This window comes from Ranitomeya imitator, chromosome 2, assembly GCF_032444005.1.
Source record: "Ranitomeya imitator isolate aRanImi1 chromosome 2, aRanImi1.pri, whole genome shotgun sequence".
NCBI classification, from domain to species: domain Eukaryota; kingdom Metazoa; phylum Chordata; class Amphibia; order Anura; family Dendrobatidae; genus Ranitomeya; species Ranitomeya imitator.
The window spans coordinates 350,585,305-350,595,014 of NC_091283.1; the positions used below are offsets into that span (position 1 = coordinate 350,585,305).

At 45.2% G+C, this 9,710-nt stretch overlaps 1 protein-coding gene across 1 annotated transcript in view; it reads right to left on the reverse strand.

The window, feature by feature from the left end:
• The window catches only part of LOC138663748 (zinc finger protein 585A-like), a 94,133-nt gene extending 84,660 nt beyond the window's left edge, over positions 1-9,473 (reverse strand). The window contains exon 1 of the mRNA XM_069750077.1: positions 9,425-9,473. The gene's annotated coding sequence lies outside the window, so the exon portion shown is untranslated. The remainder of the gene's footprint in view (positions 1-9,424) is intronic.
• Positions 9,474-9,710: the final 237 nt, after the last annotated feature.

Below are 9,710 nucleotides of genomic sequence, written 5' to 3' on the forward strand. Positions count from 1 at the left end.
GCAGAGCACTATATGGGGCAGATATGGGGCAATATGAACAGTGCACAGCACGATATGGGGCAATATGAACAGTGCAGAGCACTATATGGGGCAGATATGAGGCAATATGAACGGTGCAGAGCACTATATGGGGCAGATATGGGGCAATATGAATGGTGCAGAGCACTATATGGGGCAGATATGGGGCAATATGAACAGTGCAGAGCACTATATGGGGCAGATATGGGGCAATATGAACAGTGCAGAGCACTATGTGGGGCAGATATGGGGCAATATGAACGGTGCAGAGCACTATATGGGGCAGATATGGGGCAATATGAATGGTGCAGAGCACTATATGGGGCAGATATGGGGCAATATGAACAGTGCAGAGCACGATATGGGGCAATATGAACAGTGCAGAGCACTATATGGGGCAGATATGAGGCAATATGAACGGTGCAGAGCACTATATGGGGCAGATATGGGGCAATATGAACGGTGCAGAGCACTATATGGGGCAGATATGGGGCAATATGAACGGTGCAGAGCACTATATGGGGCAGATATGGGGCAATATGAACGGTGCAGAGCACTATATGGGGCAGATATGGGGCAATATGAACAGTGCAGAGCACTATATGGGGCAGATATGGGGCAATATGAACAGTGCAGAGCACTATGTGGGGCAGATATGGGGCAATATGAACGGTGCAGAGCACTATATGGGGCAGATATGGGGCAATATGAATGGTGCAGAGCACTATATGGGGCAGATATGGGGCAATATGAACAGTGCAGAGCACGATATGGGGCAATATGAACAGTGCAGAGCACTATATGGGGCAGATATGAGGCAATATGAACGGTGCAGAGCACTATATGGGGCAGATATGGGGCAATATGAACGGTGCAGAGCACTATATGGGGCAGATATGGGGCAATATGAACGGTGCAGAGCACTATATGGGGCAGATATGGGGCAATATGAACGGTGCAGAGCACTATATGGGGCAGATATGGGGCAATATGAACAGTGCAGAGCACTATATGGGGCAGATATGGGGCAATATGAACGGTGCAGAGCACTATATGGGGCAGATATGGGGCAATATGAACGGTGCAGAGCACTATATGGCAGAGCTATGGGGAAATATGAACGGTGCAGAGCACTATATGGCAGAGCTATGGGGAAATATGAACGGTGCAGAGCACTATATGGCACAGCTATGGGGCGATAATGATCTATTTTTATTTTTGAAATTCACCGGTAAATGCTGCATTTCCACCCTAGGCTTATACTCGAGTCAATAAGTTTTCCCAGTTTTTTGTGGCAAAATTAGGGGGGTCGGCTTATACTCGGGTCGGCTTATACTCGAGTATATACGGTATATTAATTGCCCCATTTTGGCCCAGGAGGGCTTGGTTTTCATGATTGAGGACAATGTCAGTCTGAGACCCCTGGGTACTTCCCGATCTTCTTGTCCAAGGTACAGTCAATCACCCACGGGTAGCAGGGCTCCACCTGACAGCGTGGAGTTTGAAAGGGCATTATTAAAGGATTATAAAGGATTCTCCCCCGATCTGAAAGATACACTTCTAAAAAGTAGAAAATCAGTTACAGTCAAGATCTATGCTAAAACCTGGAGACAATTTCTAGCCACTTATGACCTTAAAGCTAAAAAAAGGGATACCTATAGGGTAGATTCTCGAATTTTTGCAGAAAGGCCTTGAATTAGGTCTGGCTACTAGTACCCGTAAAGTACAAGTCTCGGCCCTCGGTGCATTATTTAATTATGACATCGCAAGAAATTACAGGATATCCCGACTTATTAAAGCAGTTGGCAGGTCTAGGCCCATACACAGGGTTTCGTGTGTCCCATGGGACTTGAACTTAGTCCTTACGGATATGACGGATCCTCTATTTGAGCCTATGATATCTGCCTCAATTAAAATCCTATCCCTCAAGGTAGCTTTATAGTGGCTATCACATCGGCCCGTAGAATAAGCGATATTCAGGCACTCTCTAGAATTCCCCCCTACACACAGGTTTTGGATGACAGGGTAGTTAGTACTTAGGCCAGATCTGGCCTACTTGCCCAAGGTTGCCTCAAACTTCCATAGGGTCCAGTATAAACTTATCTCTCTCACCCACAAAGCTCTCCACAGTTCTGCACCGCCTTATATCTCCTCTCTCATCTCTGTCTATCGCCCTACACGTGCCCTCCGTTCTACAAATGACCTAAGACTAACATCCCCTGTAATCCGAACCTCACACCTCCGTCTCCAAGACTTTACTCGTGCTGCTCCAGCTCTCTGGAATGCACTTCCCCAGACGATCAGACTGATACCTAGCCCCGACCTATTCAAGCGCGCTCTGAAAACCCATCTCTTCAAACAAGCCTACCACATCAACTACTCAGTAAACTAACTTTGCCCTGTTCCCTCCTTCCAAATATTACTCTGAATCTGCACCCTACTATTCATCTGTCTCCACACCCTCCATACACATAACTGCACTTTATACTCGACCATTGCACTTAAACACACGGGCTAATGACCGGATCATGCAGCTTTGTATGAAAATCCCTATTTATTATAATTGCCAGACCTGAAATAACAATTACTTTTCACCTATTGTGTCCCCTCATTTCCTTGTAGATTGTAAGCTTGCGAGCAGGGACCTCACTCCTAATGTCACTGTTTAAATTGTCTTAACTCGTACCGAATTTATTGTTTGTACATGTCCCCGCTTAATTGTAAAGTGCTGTGGAATATGTTGGCGCTATATAATTAAAAATTATTATTATATTATTATAGGGTTTCAAAATGTATATTAGCAAGATGGATTAGGGAGGCTATCTCTCTAGCTTACACAGCAGGTGGCGGTACGGCTCCACAGAACTTAAAGGCGCATTCTACCCGGGCCATGGCAATTTCTTGGGCAGAGAGATCTGGCGTTTCCATCGACCAGATATGTAAGGCGGCTACATGGTCATCCCCTTGCACCTTTTTTGACCATTATAGGCTAGACATGGGTGCTTTCACTGAGCTCATCTTTGGGTTAAGGGTGCTGCAAGCTGTAGTCCCTCCCTAAGCTAGTTTACATCTCTGTAATTCTCTTGTGGTGCTGTCATGGGATTCCGAATAAAGCATTAGTTTACTTACTGGTAACGGCATTGTTCGGAGGCCCATGACAGCACCCTTAGTTCCCTCCCTTAAAAGTATGGGTGCGCACTTCTTCCGCTTATAAGTTTCACATGGGGTGAATTGTTAAAGTCGTATATATATATTCTTTGTGCCATCAACCATGGAGGTCCTCTCAAGCTCTGTAATCTCTCGTGGTGCTGTCATTGTCCTCTGTAAAATGCAGTTACCAGAAAGTAACTTAATGCTTTTCTGTTCAATAATTTATCTCACTTTTATTTTTTTTCCCCCCTTTTCAGTACGTTATATCATAAAATCTATGGTGTCATTCAAAACTACAACTCATCCAGCAGAAATGGGTCCTTCCTTAGAGAAAGGGAAAAGGGGTAAAAATAAGAACTGGCTGTGGTCTTATAAAGGTAGTCTGAAGTTTGGAAGTTGTAAGTTATTCCGAATGCTGGGACACCCACCGATCCAGAGACCTAAAGAGCCCCAAGTGGATGAAGCAATAGTTGAACATGCATATTGCGGCTCCATCCATTTTAAGTAGCAATGCCAGTGATAGATAAGAGTTGTACTCAGCTGTTTTTAAGCACTTCCATAAGAATGAAGTTTGCACAATTGCTATTGCTCCATTCATATGGTTCTCTGGATCGGTGGGGGTCCCTGTGGCTGGACTGCCAGCGATCAGCAAGTTATTCATAATCCAAACTTGAGAATTCCCATTTCTTTGGTAAAATAAACATGCATAGGGAAAAAATTACACCTCCCATCATCCACAGAAAATAAATCAGAAAGAGGGAGGAGCTAGAGAATTGAGGAAAGACTGTAAGATGATTGGATGTCAGCCCTGTCAGAAAGATAAAAGGAGAGAGATGAGGATACACTATGGCAGTCTGAGTGTTCTCCATTGTATGCAACACAAAAAAGAGGGATAATCGTTCCCTCTTTCTGAAGTACTAAGAGAAGTAAAGCCTCCTCCATTTTATCTGAGGTACACCAAGAGAGATACAGAGCCTACTCCATTATAGCTGAGGTACACCTAGAAAGAGAACCTCCTCCATATTAAACTAAGGTACACCAAGAGAGACAGAGCCCCCTCCATTTAATCTGAGGTACACCAAGAGAGATACAGAGCCTCCTCGATTATATCTGAGGTATACCTGTAGAGAGAACCTCCTCCATGTTAAACTGAGGTACACCAAGAGAGACAGAGCCTCCTCCATTTTATTTAAGGTAGAGCCGCCTCCATTTTATATGAGGTACACCATGAGAGACACAGCCTCCTTCATAATTTCTGAGGTACGCTAAGAGACAGAACCTCCTCCATTATATCTGAAGTACACCAAGAGAGATACTGAGCGTCCTCCATTATATCTGAGAAAAAAACAGATAGAGAGCCCCTCCATTATATCTGAGGTACAGAAATATGTAGAACCTTCTCCATTTTATGAGGTACACAGAGAGAGATATTTAGCCTCCTCCATTTTATCTGAGGTACACAAGAGAAAGAGCGCTTGTGGTCAGGGGGGAGCGAAAACGAATGGCCGCACACTCCTCCCATAGACCTGCCAAGGAAGGAACATGTAAGAAAACCGCATACTGACAAATCCTAGTGACAAAGGACACGAGAATTGGGTGACAAACAGTGAAAAATATTAAAATAAATAATGAAGGTATTTCCAGTGAAATACTGGATTAACATTAGACTGGGAATTTAAAATAACCTATCAAAAGGCCAGGAAAAGTGTGTGTGCTCAATAAGTAAGAAAAGTGATGTGCGTATGCAAATGTGTCAAAATTCATGGGGTTCCCAATCCCATTGAATTAACCCCTTAGTGACAGAGCCAATTTGGTACTTAATGACCAGGCCAATTTTTGCAGTTCTGACCACTGTCACTTTATGAGGTTATAACTCTGGAACGCTTCAACGGATCCCGCTGATTCTGAGATTGTTTTTTCATGACATATTGTACTTTATGTTAGTGGTAACGTTTCTTCGATATTACTTGCGATTATTTATGAAAAAAATGGAAATATGGCAAAAAAATTTAAAATTTTGCAATTTTCAAACTTTGTATTTTTATGCCCTTAAATCAGAGAGATATGTCACGAAAAATAGTTAATAAATAACATTTCCCACATGTCTACTTTACATCAGCACAATTTTGGAAACAAAATTTTTTTTTGTTAGGGAGTTATAAGGGTTAAAAGTTGACCAGCAATTTCTCATTTTTACAACACCATTTTTTTTTAGGGACCACATCACATTTGAAGTCATTTTGAGGGGTCTATATGATAGAAAATAATGAAGTGTGACACCATTCTAAAAACTACACCCCTCAAGGTTCTCAAAACCACATTCAAGAAGTTTATTAACCCTTTACGTGCTTCACAGGAACTGAAACAATGTGGAAGGAAAAAATGAACATTTAACTTTTTTTTGCAAACATCTTAATTCAGAACCATTTTTTTTTATTTTCACAAGTGCGAAAACAGAAATGTAACCATAAATTTTGTTATGCAATTTCTCCTGAATACGCCAATACCCCATATGTGGGGGTAAACCACTTTTTGGGCGCACCGCAGAACTTAGAATTGAAGGAGCGCCGTTTGACTTTTTCAATGCAGAATTGGCTGGAATTGAGATCGGACGCCATGTCACGTTTAGAGAGCCCCTGATGTGCCTAAACAGTGGAAACTCCCCACAAGTGACACCATTTTGGAAACTAGACCCCTTAAGGAACTTATCTAGATGTGTGGTGAGCACTTTGAACCCCCAAGTGCTTCACAGAAGTTCATAACGTAGAGCCGTGAAAATAAAAAATCGCTTTTGTTTACACAAAAATGATCTTTTCGCCCACAAATTATTATTTTCACAAGGGTAACAGGAAAAATTAGACCACAAAAGTTGTTGTGCGATTTCTCCTGAATACGTCGATACCCCATATGTGAGGGTAAACCACTGTTTAGGCGCATGGCAGAGCTTGGAAGTGAAGGAGCGCCATTTTACTTTTTCAATGTAGAATTGGCTGGAATTGAGATTGGACGCCATGTCGCGTTTGGAGAGCCCCTGATGTGCCTAAACAGTGGAAACCCCCCACAAGTGACACCATTTTGGAAACTATACCCCTTAAGGAACATATCTAGATGTGTGGTGAGCACTTTGAACCCCCATGTGCTTCACAGAAGTTTATAATGTAGAGCCGTGAAAAAAAAAAATCACATTTTTTCTACAAAAATGATCTTTTTGCCCACAAATTTTTATTTTCACAAGGGTAACAGGAGAAATTAGACCACAAAAGTTGTTGTGCAATTTCTCCTGAGTACGCTGATACCCAATATGTGGGGGTAAACCACTGTTAGGGCGCACCGCAGAGCTTGGAAGAGAAGGAGTGCCGTTTTACTTTTTCAATGTAGAATTGGCTGGAATTGAGATTGGACGCCATGTCGCGTTTGGAGAGCCCCTGATGTGCCTAAACAGTAGAAATCCCCCACAAGTGACCCCATTTTGGAAACTAGACCCCCCATGGAACTTATCTAGATGTGTGGTGAGAACCTTGAATGCCCAAGTGCTTCACAGAAGTTTATAATGCAGAGTCGTGAAAATAAAAAATATTTTTTTTTCACAAAAAAGATATTGTAGCCCCCAAGTTTTTATTTTCACAAGGTTAACAGGAGAAACTGGACCACTAAAGTTGTTGTCCAATTTATCCTGAGTATGCTGATGCCCCATATGTGGGGGTAAACCACTGTTTGGGCACACGGCAGAGCTCGGAAGGGAAGGAGCGCCATTTTGGAATGCAGACTTAGATAGAATGGTCTGTGGGCGTTATGTTGCGTTTGCAGAGCCCCTGATGTACCTAAACAGTAGTAACCCCCCACAAGTGACCCCGTTTTGGAAACTAGACCCCCCAAGAACTTATATAGATGTGTGGTGAGAACTTTGAATGCCCAAGTGCTTCACAGAAGTTTATAATGCAGAGTCATAAAAAAAATATATATATATATTTTTCCACAAAAAAGATTTTGTAGCCCCCAAGTTTTTATTTTCACAAGGGTAACAAGAGAAATTGGACCCCAGAAGTTGTTGTCCAATTTATCCCGAGTACGCTGATGCCCCATATGTGGGGGAAACCCACTGTTTGGGCGCACGGCAGAGCTCAGAAGGGAGGGAGCACCATTTGACTTTTGAGCGCAAAATTGGCTGTCGTGTTTGGAGACCCCCTGATGTACCTAAACAGTGGAAACCCCCCAATTCTAGCTCCAACCCTATCCCCAACACACCCCTAACCCTAACCTGATCCATAATCCTAATCACTAACCCTAACCATAATCACAACCCTTACCCCAAAACAACCCTAATGTCAACCCTAACCATAACCCTAATCAAAACCCTAAATCCAACACACCCCTAATCCTAATCTCAACCCTAACCTCAAACCTAATCCTAATCCCAATACACCCCTAATCACAACCCTAACCTTAACCCTAATCCCAAACCTAACCCTAATCCCAAGCATAACCCTAATGCCAACCCTAACCCTAATACCAACCCTAATCCAAACCCTAACCCTAATCTCAACTCTAACCCTAACTTTAGCCCCAACCCTAGCCCTAACTTTAGCCCCAACCCTAACCCTAAGGCTACTTTCACACTTGCGTCGTTTGGCATTCCGTCGCAATCCGTCGTTTTGGACAAGAAACGGATCCTGCAAATGTGCCCGCAGGATGCGTTTTTTGCCCATAGACTTGCATTGCCGACGGATCGTGACGGATGGCCACACGTCGCGTCCGTCGTGCACTGGATCAGTTGTGTTTTGGCGGACCGTCGGCACAAAAAAACGTTCAATCAAACGTTTTTTTGTACGTCGCATCCGCCATTTCTGACCGCGCATGCGTAGCCGTAACTCCGCCCCCTCCTCCACAGGACATAGATTGGGCAGCGGATGCGTTGAAAAACTACAGCTGATGCCCACGTTGTGCACAATTTTCACAACGTGCGTCGGTATGTCGGGCCGACGCATTGCGACGGCCCCGTACCGATGTAAGTGTGAAAAAAGCCTAACCCTAAATTTAGCCCCAACCCTAACCCTAAATTTAGCCCTAACCTTAGCCCTAACCCTAGCCCTAACCCTACCCCTAACCCTAGCCCTAACCCTACCCCTAACCCTACCCCTAACCCTAAATTTAGCCCCAACCCTAGCCCTAACCCTAGCCCTAACCCTATCCCTAACCCTACCCCTAACCCTAATTTTAGCCCCAACTGCTGTTCTCCTGCCGGCCGGCAGATGGAGACAGATGGCGGGCGCACTGCGCATGCGCCCGCCATTCTCTTCTGCCGGCGGCCAGGAGGAGCAGCAAGAGGATCCAGGGACCTAGGTGAGTATGCTAGGGTCCCCGAATCCCCCTATTTCTCTGTCCTCTGATGTGCGATCACATCAGAGGACAGAGAATTACACTTTACTTTTTTTTTTTGCGGTCGCCGGTAAAGTTAATTACCGGCGATCGCAAAACAGGGGTCGGTAAAACCGACCCCGATCATGCTCTTTGGGGTCTCGGCTACCCCCGGCAGCCGAGACCCCAAAGATTCTCGCGGGGCCGGCCGGCGGGCGCACTGCGCATGCGCCCGCCATTTTGAAGATGGCGGAACCCACCGGGAGACACGAGGAGCATCGGGGGAGATAGGTAAGTATTGGGGGGCCACCTGGGACCCCTTTTCTCTGTCCTCCGATGTGCTATCACATCGGAGGACAGAGAAATTAAAAAGAGATCGCGTTTTTTTTTTTTTTCGATCGCCGGTAAACGGTTAATTACCGGCGATCGCAAATGCGGGGTGGGTTAAAAAAACCCCGAATCATGTTCTCTGGGGTCTCGGCTACCCTCGGCAGCCGAGACCCCGGAGAAAATCCAACTCTGGGGGGCGCTATTTACTTTTTCCACAGCGCCGTTAATTAACGGCTCTGTGGTTTAAGTACCCTTAGCGGCCACCGTTAAAAGGCGTGTCGGCGGTCGCTAAGGGGTTAAGGCACCGCAGGGTCACCATTCTTGGGGCACTTCGGTCTTTCAAACTTAGCTGGCCTAATGGCGTCAATCCTAAGGGCCATGCTTTCCACTATATGACTATATAAGCCGCCCGGAATACTAACAAGCCCACCAAACCCAGTGTGCACATTGTACCAGTCTACTAGGGTGGTCCCCGGACATAGAGGGCCTTTTCAAAAGAAACTACACTTGATCATAGACAAAAGGCCTAGAAGCAAAGGCCTGGGCCTAGTAGTAGGGGCTCTCCACCTACCTCCACCTGCAGAGCCGCACACCAGATATATGGCTGTTCTGTGCACACAGGACCTGTGATGAGGTCACAGGAGGGGAGGAGTCAGGGGTCACATGATCAGGGGCCTCAGTGTATGCAGGACTCTGCTGTGCTGGTTGTCATGGTGCTGGATGAGGGGAAGTTTCTGTGTGGGGTCAGGAGGGGTTTACAGTGTGGATGTAGCAGAGCCGTGTGTGTACGGGGTGTATGGAGCAGAGCCGTGTGTGTACGACGTGTACGGAGCAGAGCCGCGTGTGTACGAGATGTA